At 38.2% G+C, this 22,043-nt stretch overlaps 1 pseudogene; it reads left to right on the top strand.

Moving 5' to 3' along the window:
- Positions 1-11,246: 11,246 nt before the first annotated feature.
- Positions 11,247-21,580, top strand: LOC112203231 (annotated as a pseudogene).
- The last annotated feature ends 463 nt before the right edge of the window (positions 21,581-22,043 follow it).

Raw genomic sequence — 22,043 nt, forward strand, 5'->3', positions numbered from 1 at the left:
TAAGTCAGATATCAAGAAAATTAATCCGTTATCTACTAATGTGCATGCAGAAGACAGTTATATCATTCTTGCATGAGAAGTACTGCTCAAATCAAATCTTACTACCTATTAGTTTTCATCAAATCATGATTATTTCAGTATAAGCTGTTAACTGCCGAGCATATACATGAAATCAAACCGAGTAAACAAACCAACTCACATGGTAATGCAACTAAAAGTACATATGTATGCAAATCCTTCTTAGCATATTCTGCAGCTAATCAACCTCCAAGCTCATCATGAATTGCAAAATCTGCACACCTGAACATTCAAATTTCGAAACTTTACGAAACACCTCCCAACAATACTTCATTCACAATACTACCTCAGACCTAAACAGTGAGCATAATAAACAAACCAATTATCATGATGTGCCTTGACCCCTTATCATCTGCTGCTTCAGCTTCAACCCTTACTCAATGTAATAAAATTTAGTTAATTCATGAAACAAAATGGTGAAGCTTGTTGAATTGAACTACACACCTGGCGGTTTCGAGTTCAGAATCTGTCATTCCATGGTAGGACGGTCTTGAACCAAAGTCATCAAAAACACCGAACAACCAACAGCCATAACAGTAGGATCAAAACATCAAACTTGATTATCCCAAGTCATTCAACTTAAGGCAAATAACCCATTCAATCCAACTCGACCAATTTCAACCAAGGCACAGACACCCATTCTCTACATGCATTCAAACTTGAATTTCACTCCTAACACCACGATTCAATTAATTCATGCCAAGACACAAACAACCCATTCTGCACACGAAATCAAATCGACAATTTTAGGCTTGCTTCTCTAGGTTTACCTTGGCTAGTTTCTGGTATTGTAACAGAAACTTCGTTTTCCAAAGCTTGCTGCCGAGACTGGGTTGGTGATGAGTTGATGGTGCCTCGTGGTACAACCCAGAAATCTTCGAAGTTTAACTCCCACTCAAGGTCAGGCCTCATCCAGGGAAGCAGTCGAACCAGAAACCAAGCCCAGACGCATCGGAGAAGTCGCCGGCGTAGCAACCTCGTAGAACCTGAGCTAACTGAGAAACCAAGTCGACAAAACTCCATCAATTTTGAAAACCAATTAGCCTAACATGTAGAGAATGGCATGAAGATGAGTTTCCATACCAGATGAAGCTTAATCGGTCTCCGAAAATTGCAGAGGTTGCCGGTGAATGTTCGGGCTTCTCGTCGTCGGGTTTCCTTCTCCGTTCAGCGCATGGACAATCCAAGGATAAGAGGCTGTTGGCGACAGCAAGACGAAGAAGATGGTGGTCGTCCGTCGTCTATCGGTGGCCGGACGTGGAAGTTCGGGTCGGTCGCTAACCAGGTCGCGTTGTGTCCGGGTCAGAGAGCAAGCCAGGAAAAAACCCCAATCGAATTGGTGAGAACCCAATCCCCATTTTCAGCAGAACAAAAACCCCAAAATCGAACCCTAATCAAGTAGAACCCTAATTCAGACTTGAAAGATGGTGATTTGTGATGGCTAAGTGTTTTGAGAAGATGGTGAAGAAAAGCTCCAGGTTTTTCCCCGAGTGAAGAAAAGCTCCAGTTTTTCTCTCAGACATGAAAAAGGCATTAACTTTGTTTAAGTGTGCTCTCAAGTTGTCTGAGGCATTTAGCATTAACTTTGTTTTTTTTTCCCTTTATTACTCAGACAACGTATAGATACATTTACGTTGTCTGAATTGCTAATAGCTAAGGGAACGAAAGATGAAAATTTCCTGCCTATGCAATCAAAATGTCAATTTTGGCACTTAAGCTAGGCATTTTTCATTCACACAACAGAAATAGTTCACTATGTTGTTGGAACTTGCAAGCATGACAAACATTGAAGCCGAATTTGCTTGTTTTTTTTTGTGGGGGGGGGGGGGGGGGGGGGGGATGAATGCCATTTTGGAGACTTCTCCAAATTTTGCCACTCATTTGCACAACGGCACATTAAAAACCATTGTATGATGATTTACAAGTATACTCCTACAACACAAATAACTAAACAGTTGTACAATTTGGTGGCATCTTTTTTATTCACACAACAGATTATTCTTGTAACCGTTGTGCAATGACTTTCTAGATAAAAACTTCAAAATTTTAACCACCTTATATAACGTAAGTCTAGTAAACATATTGTCTGATGCACTTTCCTTCACCACACAACACTTTTTTTTTTCGTTGTGCAAAAAGTGTAGTATGTTAAGGTTTTTGGTGTAGTGTTAGTCGGAAGAATGGATACCAAATGAGAGAAATTGACTTAGTGGCCTTAACCGGCATTAGGTAGAGAACTAAGTAACCGTTACATTCTAGGTTGTAACTATTGCATGCTTAAATCCCTAATTTCTAGACCTCTACGCCTTTAGTTCATGTTTTGGTAGCCCTAGTAAGGTACTAAATATTCATGAGTTAGAGAGTTCATATTTGTCCTAACCGAAAATGTGAATACATTTAAGGAAATTCGGCCTAGTGGCCTTGACCGGCATTAAGTACGGGATTTGGTTCTCATGAAGATATGTTTGTTTGCTTGAAATGTGTTTGTTGTATTGAAATTACTAGAGAGTGATCCCTAGTACCCAAATCTATCTCTCTTTTATTTTTTCTTCATTTTTAATTGTTGATGTTTATTTAGTTTTTGGCTTAGTCATTTAGAAAATTAAAATCACACTTTTGAAAGACAATGTCTACCTCATTGTAAATAATCATCACTAGGCTCTTAGTTTTGATTAGGCCTTGGCGAAAACCAAAGCCAAGCATTATTAAGGCTTGGTGCCATAGATTAGCATATTTATTTATTTTCTTGGACTAAATTCAGTTTAGTCCCTTGAACTTTGGGGCTAAAATCACTTTGGTCCTTGACTTTTTTTTTTAATCATGATGGTCCCTGCACTTCCAAATTACATCAACCTAGTCCAAAATTTGATTTTGACTCGAAAAATGACGTCATGTGCTGAGTTGGAGCCGACATAGGAGCCCACTTTTCTGATTTTAAACACCCAAAGAAGGGCAAAATGGTCATTTCCAATTTAATCTAATTTCTAATTTTTTTAAAAAAATTTCTCTTCATTTTCTCTCTTTTCTTCTCTCTCTCTCTCTCTCTCTCTCTCTCTCTCTCTCTCTCTCTGACTCTCTCTTCCTCTCTGCAATTTCATCTGAAACAAAAGTAACTCCCTTCTGTGAATTTTGAACTCCCATTAGGTGCCAACAATAGCTGTACACCAACATTACCACTATCACATTTCTCTAGATAACCCACTTCTGCAGCATTTTGAGCTTTGAGAAGAAAATGTCTTGTTTGGACAGCGGTGGAGATGCATTTTGCTTCTACTGCCGCTCCTCTAGACACAAAGACCACCAAGTTACCTAGGTCTGGTCAATTAAATTTCCACCAAGGAGGTCCTTGAGCAGGTTGGGGATGAAGCCAGTAACTAAGGCCAGAAATCAACTCCGACAACCACCATCCTCGTTGTGCACAGTAACTACACGGTGGTCAACCACTGCTCAAAACCTAACTTTCTTCAAATCTCATCCAAACTCAAATTCATGCATACAGAGAGGTAAAGCTCGAAGAATTGACCAACTTTCATACCTGAGTTGAAACAAAAGGTAGCCAGAAAAGGAAGAAAACCCACCGTGAAACCCCTACACCATCTCCTTCGATTCTCACTCATGCTTTGTTTTTGGGACAATCTGACACCATAAGGACGTCCATGATATCGAGAGGAAGCTTCGGCCATCTGTGAGACTTCACGATCTGGTCGGAATCGGAAAATTTACCTGCGAACCTGAGAAGCTTTCGGGCTTCGATTCTCTTTCATTGAAGCTCTTCTGTGAAAAACAAAGTGGGATGACAGCGGTGTTGAGAGGAAGCTGTGGCCATCGGTATGTTGTCGGCGGGGATGGTGGTGACAGCGGTTGTGATTACCTCGGAGATGAGAGGGTTGGAGGGGGAAATGTCGTCGTTTTGGGAGATGGGGGTTTGGTGGCGATAGTTGAAGTGGGGGGAATGGGAGTGGGAGAGGCGGGGGTGTAGAGGAAAGGATGAGGAGAAGGAGGGCGGAGATCATGGCTCAGATCGGGTTTTGGGTTATGCAAATCAGGAGAGTGAGAGAGAGAGCAAGAGAGAGAGAAGAAAAGAGAGAAAATGAAGAGAAAAAAAAAATTAGAAATTAGATTAAATTGAAAATGACCATTTTGCCCTTCTTTGGGTGTTTAAAATCAGAAAAGTTAGCCCCTATGTCAGCTCCAACTCAGCACATGACGTCATCTTTCGAGTCAAAGTCAAGTTTTAGACTAGGTTGATGTAATTTGGAAGTGCAAAGACCATCGTAATTAAAAAAAAAAAGTCGGGGACCAAAGTGATTTTAGCCATAAAGTTCAAGGGACTAAACTGAATTTAATCCTAATTACTATTATAAAATTAGCAAATAGAGATGGGAAATCAACCTAACTTAAAGGTACAAACAAAAGTTCATTCAAGCTAAAAAATACGTATATAACTTAAGTAAGAGATATAAATTTAAGAATTTCCTATATTGTAGGTATACCATAAATAAGAGATACATACCTAAGTGAGAGATATACATTTACGGATTAATGTTCTTTGATTACTATAATTGAGATATGTACCTAAGTAAGAGATATAAATTTACAGATTAGATTTCTTCTATTGTAGGTATAAATAAAGTAAGAGATATACAAATTAACTCTCTTATATTGTAGGTATACTATAAGTAAGAGATACGTACCTAAATAAGAGATATATGATTACGGATTAATGTTTTTCAATTACTATAATTGAGATAGGATTAAATTTAGTTTACCCCTCTAAGGTTTGGGGGTAATTTCATGTTAGTCCCTGTCCTTTCAATTTAATCAATTTACCACCCAAGCTTTCCCATTTTAATCAGCCGTGTCCAATTTCTACTATTCAGTCCAATTTGGACCGTTAAGTCTGACTTTTGAGGGCTAAAATGGTCATTTCAATACAAAAAAAATAACGAAAGAAAAAAAAGGAATTTTTTTTCTTTTTTTAATTATTTATTTATTTCTGTTTTTTTTTTCTTTTCTTTTTTTTCATTTGAAATTTTTTTTTCCATCTTTTTTTATTTTTATATAAATTTTGTCTTCAACCTATACACCACAAATTATAATAGGTTTATAAAAACAAAAAGATACTCTAGGTGGTTGAAAGTCGCTCGCTAATCTATGATATTTATGATATATCTCGGATAAAAAGAAGAATTTTAGGATATATCCCCAATAAAGTAAAGAAATGTTTGTGCAAAATTATTTTTTACAAATATTTACAGATAAATTGTAAAATCATGAAGAAATATCTGTGTAAAATCATTTTTTACAGATATTTATAGATAAAGTGTAAAATCGTTTTTACAGATATTTCTTCACTTTATTGGGGATATGTCCTAAAATTCTTCACTTTATCGAAGATATATCACAAATATCGTAGATTAGCTAGCGGCTTTCAACCACCTAGAGTATCTTTTTGTTCTTATAAACCTATTATAACTTGTGGTGTATAGGTTGAAGATAAATTTAAAAAAATAAAAAATGATAAAACAGAAAAAAAAATAAAAAACAAAAAAACAGAAAGAAAAAAATTAAAAACAGAAGAAAAAAAAATTCTTTTTTTTTGGTCTTGAAATGACCATTTTAGCCCTCAAAAGTCAGACTTAACATCTAAATTGGATGGAATGGACACGGTTGAGAAGAATTGACAAGCTTGGGGGGTAAACTGATTAAATTGAAAGGACAGGGACTAACATGAAATTACCCCCAAACTTCAGGGGGGTAAACTGAATTTAATCCTACTAATTATATTTTGAATTATTGCAAGTTCATTAAGGGTTCAAAATTTAAATTTTACATCAATGCTAAAAAGCAATTGATTTGTTTCTATATTTAACTCGAGGGGCAAAATGGACATGAAAATATAATGACAATAGTCAATGGACCTAGATTTTATAAAAGATCTATAATTTGTGGTCTCTTTTATATTCAGACCACAAATATTTGTTTTGTTAATAACCTCAAATGATAGAAATCTGTCTTGCAAATATGCTTCACACAATAGAATTTATATTAGAATGTAGTTGTTTTGTTTCTCATACATTACAAAACTGTGGTGTTATTACGTTTAAAGATACATATCACATTGGTCCTGAAATGCAAAACTTATCAGACGACACATGACTTTTATTTGTTTCTATCGTTTAAAAAATCAGATGACAAATGTGTTCTGTCGTCTGATACCCCCAAGACACGACACCATACTAGATGACAGACTTGGGTTCCTTCAGACGATTGTTCTGTCGTCTGATGGACTTTTTGGCATAGTGTGGACAAGCGCCTTTTTGATGTATTCGCATGTTATATATCTCCAACCTCAAGCATTTTGACAAGAATGTGAGACCTAACTTTTGGGGAGTTCCTAGTCAACTCACTTTGGCCAGGTAACTAATACCCGTGCAAGTTGATGTGTTTTCTTGACGGGTCAACTACATTTAATGTTCGCTCTAAGTAGAAAACTTAGAGCAACTCCAACAGATTCCCCATATTTTGATTTTTCTCAATTTTAGGGAAAAACGAGCATCTTTTGCTCCAACAAATTTCCTATAATTATCCTCATTTTAGGGATAGTGTGGAAAGAGAAAACTAAATTCCCTAAATTTACAGCAATCTCTAAAATTTTAAGGAAGAATTATGGAGATTTTAGAGATTGCTGTAAAATAGAGAATATGTTGGAGTTAGAGAAGAAAAAGAGGCTAAAGCTTTGACTTTTGCTACCCTATAATACATAAATTATAGGGAAGCTGTTGGAGTTGCTTATAATATGGTCCCGGACCATAGTACACGTGGTGGTCTGAGTTGATGTCATTGACCTATGTGACTTGTACTTATTTCTAATAGATCTGTTAATCTAAATTTTTTTTCATCCCCTGCATGATCCCCACCAAATTTGAGTGATATTATTGACTTGAACCACCATATATTAGTCCAGGACCATAAAATAATTACTCCTCTAAGTTCTAGTTATTCTATTCGATGGTATGTACGTAGTATGAACATAGAGAACTCATGCAATAGTGGCATACAAAAAAAACACAAAAAAGAAATTGGAAATTTAAAAAATAAAAAATAAAAAAGAAATTGGAAGTTATCATTTTTTTTTTGATGTACTAGTGAAACGCCCTCGATAAACGAACCTCCAAGCTAAAGATAAAATACAAAGAAAAAATTGTACTTCAGAATCTTCGAGTGAAAACTACAAATATTGTTCTACTTAGTCAAATGGCCTAAAATCCAGAATTAAGGTCCTTGTTGAATAGATTATGGACTAATTTTAGTTTACCTCCCTGAACTTTGGGGTTGACATCATGTTAGTCCCTGCAGTTTCAATTTAATAAGTAACACCCTCATACTTTTCAATTTCATCAACCGTGTCCAATTACTTGAGTTCCGTCTAAATTGGATATAATATCTGACGTTGGGGGCCCACTATAAGGGCTAAAATGCTCATTTCAAGACAAAAAAAATATCATAACAAAAAAACTCACTTTAGGGGCTAATCCGAAGTCGTTCGGCCTCTTCTCCACCATCTCCATCCTTCTCTTCGCAGCCCAACTCCTCTTTCTCATCCTTCAGTATTCCTCCATTCATGTTTTCAGTTCTATAACCCAAAAAAAGCATGGCTCTGTCTTCCGAATTTGAACCGGAGAAGACAAAAGAGAAATCATACATCATCACACATCTAATGAATCCCCAAAAAACATAGGAAGACCTCTTCCACCACCATCACCACCTCCATAACCATGATCTGAACCCACCGCAGCCACCCTTGATCGTCCAATCTCCTCCTGGAAAAAGAAGTCATTTTCGTCAACCACTTGTTCACTCCTCAAGGCTGACATATTCGACCCCTCCCCCCCCCCCTCCTCCTCCTCCTCCTTCTTTCTCTTCTATAGCTTCAGATAACCACATGCCTAAATCAACACATTAAATTCCACCCCCTTCACTCCGTCACAATCATCCACTACCAACCCTAATCCATCTCTATCTCTGCGACGAACAAGAAGACGAGACAGAGTGCAGAAGCGTGAAACAGCTACACAAGCAATCGAGCCTCCTCTTTATCCTCGTCGGCATTCTCATCAGCTCCACCTTCTTCATCCTCCAGTCCAGTCTCTCCTGCCTCTCCCCTTCCGAGCCCAATCCATCCATCCCCCGATCCTTCTCCTTTGTCTACGACCAAATCAACATCGCCTCCTTCTCCACTGACCTCCGCAACAACGCCGGCAAGGTTCCCGCCGGCCTCGGCAATGCATGTGATTATTTGAATAATAATAAGAAAAAGAACCGGGTCAAGTTCTGGAAGACTTGGGTCGAGGCGTCGAAGAGGCTTGAAGGAAGGCTGAGGGCGGTCGGGTCTGTGAATTTGGACCACAGTTGGTGTGCCGCCATGGTCGATTGGCCGGTTTCCTTGAACCGGGTCATGATTCCAGTAGACATTGTGAAATGGGTGATTCCAAAGATTTGATTTTGGGGTGAGGAATGTGAAAATTGAGAAGAAATCAGAGATGGGTCTTTGGTTTCTATGTCACTGCTATGAGAAGAAGAAGAAGATCAGAAAAAGAAGTAGAAGATGAAGAAGAAGAAGAAGAAGAAGAGCAGAGAGAGAGAGAGAGAGAGAGAGAGAGGAGCAAAAAGGAAGGTTTTGTGTTTTCTTTCTTCTTCTTCTTCTTTTTTTTTAATTTTTTTTTTATGAAATGACCATTTTAGCCTCTAAAGTATCAGAGTTAATGTCCAAATTGGACGGAGAATCAGATATTGGACACGGTTGATGAAATTGAAAAGTATGAGGGTGTTACTGATTAAATTGAAACTGCAGGGACTAACATGATGTCGACCCCAAACTTTAGGGGTAAACTGAAATTAGTCCAAAGATTATATAACCTGAATTTTCATTCAGCGGATTTGACTGAGTTGTTTTCCTAGGACTTTGGAATAGATATTAGTATACGAAGAATTAATATCTCAATACGACCAAAAATCTGTAGAATATTATGTAAATATTTACTTTCCTTGTTTATGTAAATTACGTATTCTGCATAATTGTAGGAGTTATTTTCCTATTAGGATTCACTTGTATCTCTATATATACCTCCTATTTGGAGATGAATAATATTTGAAGGACAACAAACATATCAAAGTCTTATTTTCTACTTGGTATCAGAGCCAAGCCAAAACCCAAAGCCCGAATCATTGAAGACAAAAAAATCTTGAAGTGCGAAATTGAAACTCTGAAAGTCACTGATTGGCTACATCGAAACTGAAAGTCAACATCATCAATTGAATTGGAATTACTGCACACTTTTTGGTTGATTCAACCACTTTTGCTACCCACTTTTTGGTTGACAAAGACATCCTGCACCGTTTTAATTAAGTTTGCACACCTTCTTTGACTAAGACCTCCTACTAGACCTCCTGACCTCCTACAAAAAAATCTTGAAGTGCGAAACTGAAACTCTGAAAGTCACTGATTGGCTGCACCGAAACTGAAAGTCATCATCATCAATTGAATTGGAATTACTGCACACTTTTTGGTTGATTCAACCACTTCTGCTGCACACTTTTTGGTTGACAAAGACATCCTGCACCATTTTAATTAAGTTTGCACACCTTGTTTGACTAAGACCTCCTACTAGACCTCCTGACCTCCTGCTGTTTTCAGCTTGGTCACGTGTAGGCCTCTTATTTTTTGGTCAATGGAAGACGACGCTGCCACCCTTGCACTCGATAACATGCCTCCAATCATCAACCATTATCATACCACTGCTCAAGATAATTCAGCGTTTCCTACGGGAGTTGCCTTGAGCAAATCCAACTACACCATATGGGCACCTCTTATGAAGATGAGGATTGGAGCACGAGAAAAGGTCAGCTACCTTACTGGAGCCAAAGCTGCACCAGATGAGAACTCTCCTGAATTTGAAGTTTGGACCACAGACAATGAAAAAGTGAAGAGTTTGCTCATTGATTCTATGGAGCCATCACTCATGAATCGTGGTATATCTGCCTCCCAACAGGCAAAGATGTTTGGGAAGATGTTGAGAAGACTTTTTATGATGATTCTAATGAAACCAGGATTTTCGAATTAAATAAGAAGTGTTTTGGAGCAAAACAGAATGGCCGGACTCTTCCTACCTACTACAATGAATTGGTAGGGAATGTTTCAAGAGATTGATCAGCGTATGACCTCCCAAAATAACATAGTGGCTGCTATTGTTTAAGAGTAGAGGTGGCAAACGGGCCGGCCCGGCCCATTTTAAGCGGGCCTAGTTGTGCTTCGTGCCGTGCTTGGGCCGGCCCATTTATTATTGTGCCGGGCTCGTGCCGGCCCATTTACTTAAACATTAAGCCCGGTCCGGCCCATGGCCCGAGTCCATATCGTGTCGGGCCGTGCTCGTGCCGGGCTAATAAACGGGCCGTGCTCGTGCCTACCCGCTATAAAGCACGATTTTAAAATTTTAATTTGAATAAATAAAAATTAATTTTATTTAACTATTTAGAAAATTAAAATAAATTAAGTTCTACAATATTTTTCTTAATCTTAGCTTTTTAAGATTAGTTTTCTAATATTTTTTATATTCCACTACAAGAAAGAAAGAAAGAAAAAAATAAGTCAAAATATATTGCTTGTAGTATATTATTGTGAGATTAATCTTTATTAATATAATGAAGATTTAGTATCATATTATTATTTCCTTCATTCTATAGTTGTATTATTATGAGATTAGAAAAAATACTTTATGTCAAAACAAGGATATAATGTTTTGTTTCAATATTTTGACAATATAAAGAAATAGCATTGGTGGAATTATCGTGAGATTTTAAATAAAGAGGTCTAATATTCAAATCTCATCATTGTGGTTTTTAAATATTTTTAAAAACAAAATGAATTTTTTTGTTTGTAACGGGCCGGCCCACAATATGTCGTGCTCGGGCCCATTACGGGCTCTGGCCGGGCCTGGCCAATGGGCCAATATTCCTAGGCCCAACCCGGCCCGTTATTCTAACGTGCTCGAGTCGTGCCCGGCCACTAACGGGCTTGGGCCGTGCCGGGCCCCTTTTAAGCGTGCCGGGCCCGTGCTGTGCTTGTGCTTAGTGGCCCGTTTGCCACCTCTATTCAAGAGACTACTGCCATGGCACGAATGCGAGTTCACATATTTCTTAGTGGACTCTATTCAGAGTATGATCAAGTCCATGGTGAGATTCTGCGCAAACGAAATTCGACTTGGAGCAAAGTCATGCCTATGTTCGAAAGGTGCATTCTGATAGGCAGGCAATGGGACACGCCTCTGAATCCTCTATCATGGCTATCCAATGCAGACATGGTCCTCCCCCAGACTTCTCAACTCCTTCACCACGCCGCCCTCCGAGTAGGACAAATCTATATGCAAATACAAAGTGTCTGGTCTGTGGAGATTTGGGTCATAGCAAGCAACGGTGCTATGAAGTAATTGGCTACCCTGATTGGTGGGATTTCACCAAGAAACCGCGAAAGAACCTTGGAAAAGCTGTTGTGGCTACTACAAAGGAAGAGCAACCATCCAATGCCTCCGCTAATGTCGCACAGTCAGGCATGAAGGGTAAGGTGTCTATAAATAGTTCTTCGATAATTGATACAGGTGCATCTGACCAATGATCCTAGCCTCTTGAAAAAGCTGAAACCTTCCTCTCAACATATTGTTTCTACTGCTGATGGTACTCCAACTCTAGTTACCGGAGAAGGCTCTGTTGTCCTATCTGACACATTAACCTTTGATTTTGTATTAGTTGTCCCTTCATTAGCATATAATCTCCTATCTGTTGGCCAGATTATTCTAGCACTAGCGTGTATTGTGACTTTTTATCCCTCTTTCTGTGTATTTCAGGACATTCTAACTCGACGGATTCTTGGTTATGGTGTTAGAAGGGGGAAACTCTACTACTTGGATCTGACAGAAAGTGGAGAGCAACAGCTGTTAGGACAAGTGAATCAGGTTAATGGGGTAGAGAATGCTAAGGAAACAGTGTGGCTATGGCATCGTCGTTTAGGTCATCTGTCTTTTAGTTATCTTCAAAAACTGCAACCTCATTTGTTTTCTGTTGTTAGTGCTTCAGATTTTCATTGTGATGTATGTGAACTGGCTAAAAGTCATCGAATTACATATTCACATAGTCTTAATAAAAGTCCCATTCTGTTTATGAAAATTCATTCTGATGTTTAGGGCCCTGCCAAGATCCTTTCTCTTTCTGGAGCTTGATATTATGTGACTTTTATTGATGATTGTACCCGTATGACTTGGGTGTCGTTATTGAAGAACAAGAGTGACATTTGTTCTAAGTTTAAAGAGTTTCACAAGATGGTGTCTACACAGTACCAACAGACTGTTCGAGTTTTTCAATCTGACAATGGAGGAGAATATGTTAATTGTCTTATGCAGGAGTTTATGCAATCTCATGGAATTCAACATCAGACATCGAATGCATATACTCCTCAGCAGAATGGATTGGCAGAAAGAAAGAATCGACAGTTGCTTGAAGTTGTTCGTGCCTCCTTGTTTGGCATGCATGTACCTCGTGAATATTGGGGAGAAGCTGTGAAGTCCGCTGCCTACCTTATTAATCATACTCCTTCTCGGGTGATTGAATTTCAAAATCCTCAGCAGCAGCTTCAGAAAGTTCTATCACTTCCATCGTTACCTAACCTAGAGCCCCGTGTTTTTGGGTGTGTTGCCTATGTTCATATTCCTAAGTCTTAACATAGCAAGCTTGATTCCCGTGCCCGTAAGTGTATATTTGTTGGTTATGCTGATTTCCAGAAGGGTTATCGATGTTATGATCCTCTTACTGGCACTATACATGCCCATCTCTTGATGTTGGGTTTCGTGAGTTCGAGTCTTATTATATATTCAGGGGGGTTTCGGGGTCTTCCCTTCAGGGGGAGAGAGATTTTGAAGGAAATTCTCGAGATTAATTTTCATTTGAAGAATTAGAAACCTTAGAATCGAGATTTGGGATTGGAAATGGAAAAGAAAAAGAAGGTGGAGGAGTAAGAAAAGAAAAAGAGACAGAAGCTGGGAATATTGATTGTTCTACTAGTGGTGGACTTGGAAAAAGAAATAGAAGGTGGACTCGTGGCCTTGCAAAAAGAAATAGAAGGTGGACCCATGGCCTTGGAAAAAGGAACTGGAAGATGCCTTGGAAAGAGGAAGAGAAGATGCCGTGTTTTTTGAAGAAGAAATAGAAGATGGTGTTGACAATGGCAGTGGGGTCCCTATCCAACCAACACCATGACTGGTTGAACAAGATTGCATCCCAAAGTGGATTTGTCCCATCCAGCCGATAGTATGACCTATATGACCTACCCGTGCGGTCCTCATCTAGTCAACACCATGAGCCATCCAGCCGACTTCTTCATGACCAGTCGAATAGGACAGATGTTGATGAATTACCCATTGATCAACTCAGCCGTGACTCACCCAATGAAGACAATATAATTCAGAGTTCTCACCTGTCAGAGTTTTTACCCCCTCCCCCCCTTACATCATCAATTGAAGGATCTACTGCGAATGTTCCTCCTCAGGTACCTTTAATTTCAAATGAATCATCTGGGGTAGATAATATTGAGTTTAGGATATCACAGAGGGTTACCAAGGGTATTCCTAAGAAACAATATGAACCAGACATCAGAGCCAAAGTTAAATATCCTATAGCTAATTACATATCTATTCATAAGTTGTCTAGGTCACATGCACTTGTTGTTGATCAATTATCTACTGTATCTATCTAAGTCTATAAGGATGTTTGGTTATAGACAGAGCAACTCAGATCACACCTAATTCATCAAGCATAATTGGGGTAAGATTACCACTCTGAGTATATGTTGATGATATGATTGTCACAGGCGATGATTTGAAAGAGATGGAGGCGCTACAGAAGTATCTTTCTAAGGAATTTGAGATGAAGGACCTTGGGCAATTGAGGTACTTTCTTGGAATTGAAGTTGCAAGGTCTAAAAAGGGGATTTCTTTATCCCAAAGTAAGTATGTGCTTGACTAGTTAGCTGAGACCGGAATGCTTGGCTGCAGACCCATTGAAACACCGATTGAGATGAACCATAACCTTGCCATCTATCCGGATCAGTTTCCAACTGATAAAGGAAGGTGCCAACGTCTAGTAGGGAGGCTTATTTATCTTTCTCATACTCGACCTGATATTGCTTATGTTGTGAGTGTAGTTAGTCAATTTATACATTGTCCCAGTGAAGAGCATATGGATGCGGTGTATCGTATTATGAGATATCTTAAAATGGTACCTGGAAGAGGTTTGTTGTTCAAAAAGGAAGATGAATTGGAAGTTGTGGGGTACACAAATGCAGATTGGGCTGGTGATAAGAATGACAGACAGTCTACGTTTGGATATTTTACGTTTGTTGGAGGAAATCTTGTGACTTGGCGCAGTAAGAAACAGAAGGTTGTTGCTAGGTCGAGTGCGGAAGCTAAGTTTCGAGGAATGGCACATGGAGTTTGCGAGATGTTGTGGATTCGTAATGTGTTGAAAGATTTGGGTTTTAAACTCAAAAAACCTATGGACTTGCATTGTGATAGCACATCTGCTATTGAAATTGCTCATAATCTTGTTCAGCATGATTGGACTAAGCATATGGAGGTGGATCAACACTTCCTTAAGGAAAACCTGGATAGAAAGATTATATGTTTCCCATTCGTTCATACAGAAGATCAATTAACAGATGTTCTTACGAAAGGAGTGTCAAGAAAAGTGTTTGACAACTCAATTGACAAGTTGGGCATGATCGACATCTATGCACCAACTTGAGGGAGAGTGTAGAATATTATGTAAATATTTACTTTCCTTGTTTATGTAGATTACGTATTCTGTATAATTGTAGGAGATATATATTGTCCTATTAGGATTCACTTGTATCTCTATATATACCTCCTATTCGGAGATGAATAATATTTGAAGGACAACAAACATATCAAAGTCTTATTTTCTACTAAATCTATGAATAAAACAAAATAATCTTCCATACTTGGACTTATACTAATTACAGGCGTGAGTAGATCTAGAACATTCGGTCGTATACAGGCTATGTCAAAGTAGCCCAAGTAACACGATGGATCGAGATGACGATCATATTGGACATGAAATACTGAGGAAAAGACAAAAGAGAGAAGTAATTCTTACGCAGTTTGAACAAAGAGAGACTAGTATAAGTCCAGTATAAGTCTTCGATCAGTCCGATCGTATAGTTTGGATTGAAGTGTTAGTCAAATGGTGTGTTAGTTTGATGACTTTGATCAATCTTTTCCGAGGACTTTCGTATCTGAAACTGAAATCTCATCGACGTCCTAGCTTTCCTGGTTATCCTTATGTAAAATTATAAATATGCTGGAGCTTGACATTACATAGGAGCGAGTGACCTTGCACTTGGAATTAAATATGAGCTCTATGGAGAATCAGAAGAGGAGTATCCTTGTTTTTTTCTCATGGATTTTCATGGTCGCCGCCATGGGAGCTGAAAGCACAACAACAATCCCAGTGAACGTGGGAGTTGTCGTAGACCTTGATGAACCGAGTGGGAAAATGTATTTGAGTTGCATCGAAATGGCGCTCTCGGATTTCTATGCTTCCCATGCTCACTACAAGACTAGGCTCGTTTTGAACACCAGGAATTCCAATGGTGATGTGGTTGGTGCAGCTGCCGCAGGTTCCTCTCTCTCTCTCTCTCTCTCTCTCTCTCTCTCTCTCTCTCTAATTAACCTCTTGCATGTAGCTATCATAGATGATATATACATGCATGCATATGCTATATATGGGTAATTTGCAATATATTTAAGGGAATACGTCCAAGACCCTAATTTTAGAGAAATTATTTCCCATTACCCCCACCAAATTTATGGATTTTCCCATTACTTATAAGATAAGTGATTTTGTTCCCTAATACCCAATTATTTGAGACTGTTTTGCCCTCGATCTCCCCCTTTGTCACATTGAGATAAAGTGGGGGGGGGGGGTTGTTGGAGGGGAGAGAGAGTTTGTCAGAAGCTCACTAGACTTTGCCGAAGCTTGCTGATCGTCGGTGGTCATTGGAGATCTCATAAAATTTTTAGGAGGTTTATTGACCCTTAATAAAAGTTTATTGACCCCTAATAAATGTATTATTGAGGGTCAATAATCAATGAAAAATGAAGGGATTTCAAATTTGCTCACCACCAATATTTTTGTGGTGATACCACCACTCAATATAAAACTTCCATGTGTTATAAAACTTAATTATAGTTAATCATGATGTTTTATTAAAAAAATATAATTTAAGTATTCAATTAATTCTAAATGACATGGCAAGTTTTAATAGGGTGGTGATATCACCACAGAATAAAAGCGGTGAGCAAGTTTGAATCCAAAATGAAGATGTTCTTAATTTTGAAAGTTTTGAAAGATTTATTGACACCCAATAAAAGTTTTTTTAACCCCCAATAAAAAGTATTGAGGGCCTTTCAAAAAAAATAAAAAGTATTGAGGGTCAATAAAAGCCAATTAGGTCTCTCATGTTGAAATATCATTTAAACCTTTAGTTATTACTTATTAGTTGACGAAAATAGTTTCGGACTTCGTTTGGTTCATGGGGATCAAGGAGGTCGGTTGCTGTCAAGGGAGATGATGGTTGGGTGGGCGCCTGTGTGCTCTGCTCCTGTCGATGATTGTAGGGCTGATCCGGGTGGCCATTGGTTTCTCGATTTGCTCTTGGATTCGCTCCTGGCGGCGGCTCTACGTAGAACACCATGGTTGGGTGATGACAATGACAGGCACGCTGATAGGGGGCTACCATTCGTTGTTGGTGGCAGCTTTGATCAGAGTTGTTTTGGAACTGCGTAAATGGTGTCGGTACTGCATCCTTGGTTTGTTTCTTCGTCGGTGTTCCGTTTTGGGCCTAGTGGGTTGGTGGTTTGTTGGGCTTTGCCTTTGGTTAGGTTTGTTGGTCTTATTGAGTTAGGCCTCTTAAGGGCAAAGATTTTTTTTTCTTTGTTATCTAGCTTGCCTTTCAAATGGATTTTGGTTTTTGTCAGCTTAACTCTTAGTATCTCTAGTTTTACACCAACTGAGGTCTCTAGGTGACTAGTTTCTAGTAGTTATGTTGTGAGGGTTGAGTTCTTTTGTTCTTTAGGCTTGAATAAGTACACTCATTTTGTTTGCAATAATGAGACTTACCTGTTTTTTGCTTGGCGACTTATGCTTTTTATGATTTTGGTATAAGACAATATCTAATATACATGTCTTCTGGTCATGGATAAGTAATGAAATTATCTATTCTTAAAAAAAATAAAAATAATAGTTGACTAAAAATCATTACATGTCAGCTTGGAAAGTAAAATTGACATTCAAAATTCAAGGTAAAGAAAACATAATAAAAACAAAAACAGGTAAAGAGTTTGGAAAATGTTTCCCCTTCAAGACTTGGCTTAGAGTTCGGTTTTACATCTTTAGAGACTTGGCTATAAAATTCAGGACTGGACTTGGAAAATGTCGCCAAATGAGAGTTACTTGTCTTTTGCTTCGCGACTTATGCTATTTATGATTTTGGTATAAGACAACATCTAATATACATGTGTTCAGATCATGGATAAGTAATGAAATTATCTATTCTCAAAAAAAATAAAAAAATAAAAAGTTGACTAAAAATCTTTACATGTCAGCTTGGAAAGTAAAATTGACATTCAAAATTCAAGGTAAAGCATAATAAAAACAAGGGGAAATTACTGGTCACTTCCTGTACTTTTAGGGCGTCAACAGTTCAATCTTTACTATCCTAATTTTAACAAGTTACTCCTCAAACATTCAAATTTCACACAATGTGGTCCAAAATAACTATTTTACCCCTCACTTCATCTTTTATATTTATATATATATATAACTTTATATATATTTACCCCTCACTTCATCTTATATATATATATATATATATATATAAATTTATATATAATATACAAGTGTGTGTGTGTGTGTGTGTGTATAAGATGGAGAGAGAGAGAGAGAGGAATTAAGAGAGAGAGAGAGAGAAAAAAAAAAGGAAGTAAGGGTAAAATAGTCATTTTGGACCTATTGTGTGAAAATTAGAGAGAATAATGACTAAACTGTTTAATTTAAAAGGCGATGAACTGAACTGTTTTTAAGAGAAAAGTACAGAGAGTGACCAGTAATTTTCCCAAAAAAAACAAGTAAAGAGTTTGGAAAATATTTCCCCTTCAAGACTTGGCTTAGAGTTCGGTTTTACATCTTTAGAGACTTGGCTATATAATCCAGGACTGGACTTGGAAAATGTCGCCAAATGTTAGAGACATAGTACGATTATATAGACCCTAGTTACATTTGGTTTTTTGCCATTATAATAAGCATGCGCTTTCTCAAACAATACTTGAACTAATTATGATTTTTTTCTTCTAACGATGAACTGAAAACACAGCTTTAGATCTGATAAAGAATGTAGAAGTGAAAGCCATCCTAGGGCCGGTGTCGTCGATGCAGGCAAGTTTCGTTGTGAATCTAGGAGAGCAAGCTCATGTACCCATCATATCATTTTCTGCAACAAGCCCTTCTCTTACTTCACTTCAGAGTTCCTATTTTTTTCGGTTTGCACAAAATGACTTGAACCAAGTAAAAGCTATAAGTAGTATTGTTCAAAACTTTGGATGGAGACGAGTTGTGCCCATTTACGTAGACAATATGTACGGGGAAGGAGTCATACCTTTTCTAATTGATGCCTTGCAAGAGGTGGATGCTCATATCCCCCACAGAAGTTTAATTCATGAATTAGCCACTGATGACCAAATTGAAAAAGAGCTTTACAAGTTGATGACGATGCAGACTCGAGTCTTCATTGTGCATATGATGCCTAATCTTTCATCTCGGCTATTTGCTAAGGCAAAGGAGATGGGAATGATGAGTGAGGGTTATGTTTGGATCACAACTAATGGTATTGGAAATAATTTACGATCTATGGCTTCCGTCCTTGATTTGATGCAAGGCTTGTTAGGTGTAGAAAGTTATATTCCAAGGACATTGAAGCTTAGACAATTCATATCAAGGTGGAAAAGGAAATTCCAACAAGACAATCCAAAAATCATTGATGTTCAATTAGATTTTTTTGGATTGCGGGCATATGATGCTGCTTTTGCAGTAGCCATGGCATTTGAGAAAGTTGCCAATGTAAGTTTCAAATTCCAAAAGAGGAATGCTTCTTCCTTCAACTCAACAGATCTTGATACTTTTGAGGTCTCTCATTATGGTTCAAAACTTTCTCATGCATTATCCATTATTAATTTCAAAGGTATGGCTGGAAACTTCAATCTTGTTGATAGGCAACTTAATGTATCAACTTTTAAGATTGTTAATGTGAATGGGGATGCACCAAGAACAGTTGGATATTGGACACCAGAAAATGGAAAGGTAGTAAAGCGGTTGAATTCGACAAGAAGTAGAATATCAACTTCCATGTGCGATCTTCGACCTATTATATGGCCTGGAGAGTCATTATCGGTTCCTAAAGGGTGGGAGATCCCGACAAACGGTACGAAGTTAAGAATAGGAGTTCCTGTGAAGGAAGGTTTTCTAGAGTTTCTTAAAGTAACCAGATATCCAAGCACTAATACAGTGGATGTCACTGGGTTCGTTATTGACGTGTTTAAGGCCGTATTGGAGATCTTACCATATGCACTTCCTTATGAATTTATTCCCTTTGCAAAGGCTAATGGAAGCAGCGCTGGCACATACAATGATTTGGTGTATCAAGTATATATTGGGGTAAAGTACATTGTCATTATGTTCGCATTTTCAGTTTTTGATTTACCTTATATTGAAATATAAGCAATGAATTTAGATTTTTATTGCTTGACAACATTATATTTTGTTGGCTTACTTAACAGAATTTTGATGCTGTGCTTGGAGATGTAACGATTAGAGCAAATAGGTCATTGTATGTTGGCTTTACTATGCCATATACCGCAGTTGATGTAGTGATGGTTGTGCCAATACAAGACAAGAGGACCAAAAGTGCATGGGTTTTCTTGAAGCCTTTGACATGGGACCTTTGGATGACAACTTTATGTTTTTTCATCTTTATTGGTTTTGTTATTTGGGTGCTTGAACATCGAACAAATGACGATTTTCGTGGCTCTCCCTCCCATCAAATTGGCACAAGCTTCTGGTTCTCTTTCTCAACCATGGTTTTCTCACAAAGTAATTATCCATACACTAATTACTAATTCGTTATATTTTCTTTCTCCATCAAACATATGTTTCTATTTGATACTGCTTACTTTTCCAACATTTATGAATTTCTTTAATTTCGTTTTACAGGGGAGAGAGTGGTTAATAACTTGGCAAGATTTGTGATGATTATCTGGATATTCGTTGTGCTAATAGTGACACAGAGCTATACAGCTAGTCTAGCATCACTATTGACAGTCCAACAACTCCAACCAACTATTACCGATATAAATGATCTTTTGAGGAATTCAGAAAATGTGGGCTATTTGGCGAGTTCTTATATTTATGGTCTCCTGAGACAAAAAGGTTTTCATGATTCCAAGCTTAAAGAATATGGAGATATGGAAGAAATAGATAAAGCTCTTTCAAAGGGGAGTGCAAACGGTGGTATTGCTGCTATTGTTCATGAAACCCCCTATATGAAGCTTTTTGTTGCAAAATATTGTTCCAAGTAAACCATGATTGGACCTATATTTAAAACTGATGGCTTTGGCTTCGTAAGATCTCTTTCATCATACTATCAAAATTTGTTTTGTAAGGCTATTACAATTATAAAGTTCCTACGATTTCTCATATGTAATTCCTTTTCATGTTGACTTTACAGGTATTTCCGAAAGGTTCTCCTCTTATACCCGATGTTTCACAAGCAATCCTCAATTTGACCGAAGGAGAGAAGATAATGAACATTGAAGACAAATGGATCAAAGAAAACAGTTGTAAAGATTCGAGTACCGAGAAATTTTACAGCAGTAGTCTTGGCCTTGAGAGCTTTTGGGTCCTATTTCTCATTGCTGGGGTAGCTTCAATAATCGCTCTCCTCATATTTGCAGCTTCCTTCATTCACAAGCATAAGCAAGTTTTGATGTCTACTGATTCAAGAGCTTCCAAGTGGAAAAGGATTAGGACCATGTTCAAGATTTTCAATGAAAAAGAACTGAGCTCTCGTACATATAAAAGTAGTAGTAAACATGAAGCTAGGATCGCTGGTGCTCCAGATGATGAAGTGAATGCCTCACCAAATGACAACTGGCCCAAAAGTCCATTCAGCCATACAAACCAGACGGATGGGACTTCTGTATTCTATCGACAGCAAGAAACGCCATCTCACGATCCAGTATCTCCGGAAATCGTTCCAACTGTTGAGCTTGCTTTCACTAATCAAGAAATGCATGCAATTCCGGAAACAACTCAAGAAAGAGTATGAAGGAAACAAAAAAGAAAAAATGAAGCACAGATTTTACGTTAACTATCATCTAAATTTTCAATTAGTTTCATCATGTATATCCCTAATGATACAATTGTTTAAAGCATTGTCACTATAGTAAAATGGCTAACCAAAACCCTACTTGAGTCTGGCCTTCCGCCACCACCAAATCTCAATGGCAATCACCGCCGACTCCATTACCCATCTTCATCGCTCTCACCCTGCTTCTGCTCTGTGCTGGAGTATATGGCGACCTGGTTAGTCGTCCACTAAGCCGCAGTTTTCCGGCGAAGAAACCATTGCCTTTGATGGCGGTTGAAAGCCTGGATCTCTCCGTCAAACTGATCCCGATCAGTTTTGGTGGTGGTCTGGGTGGCTCAACTTTATCTGATTCTGATCAGTCTAGATCTCTCTCTCATTCCGTCACCGAGGCCATCAATCTCGCGCCGGCTACTGACTGGAC

This window comes from Rosa chinensis, chromosome 5 (genome assembly GCF_002994745.2).
Source record: "Rosa chinensis cultivar Old Blush chromosome 5, RchiOBHm-V2, whole genome shotgun sequence".
Taxonomy (NCBI): Eukaryota; Viridiplantae; Streptophyta; class Magnoliopsida; order Rosales; family Rosaceae; genus Rosa; species Rosa chinensis.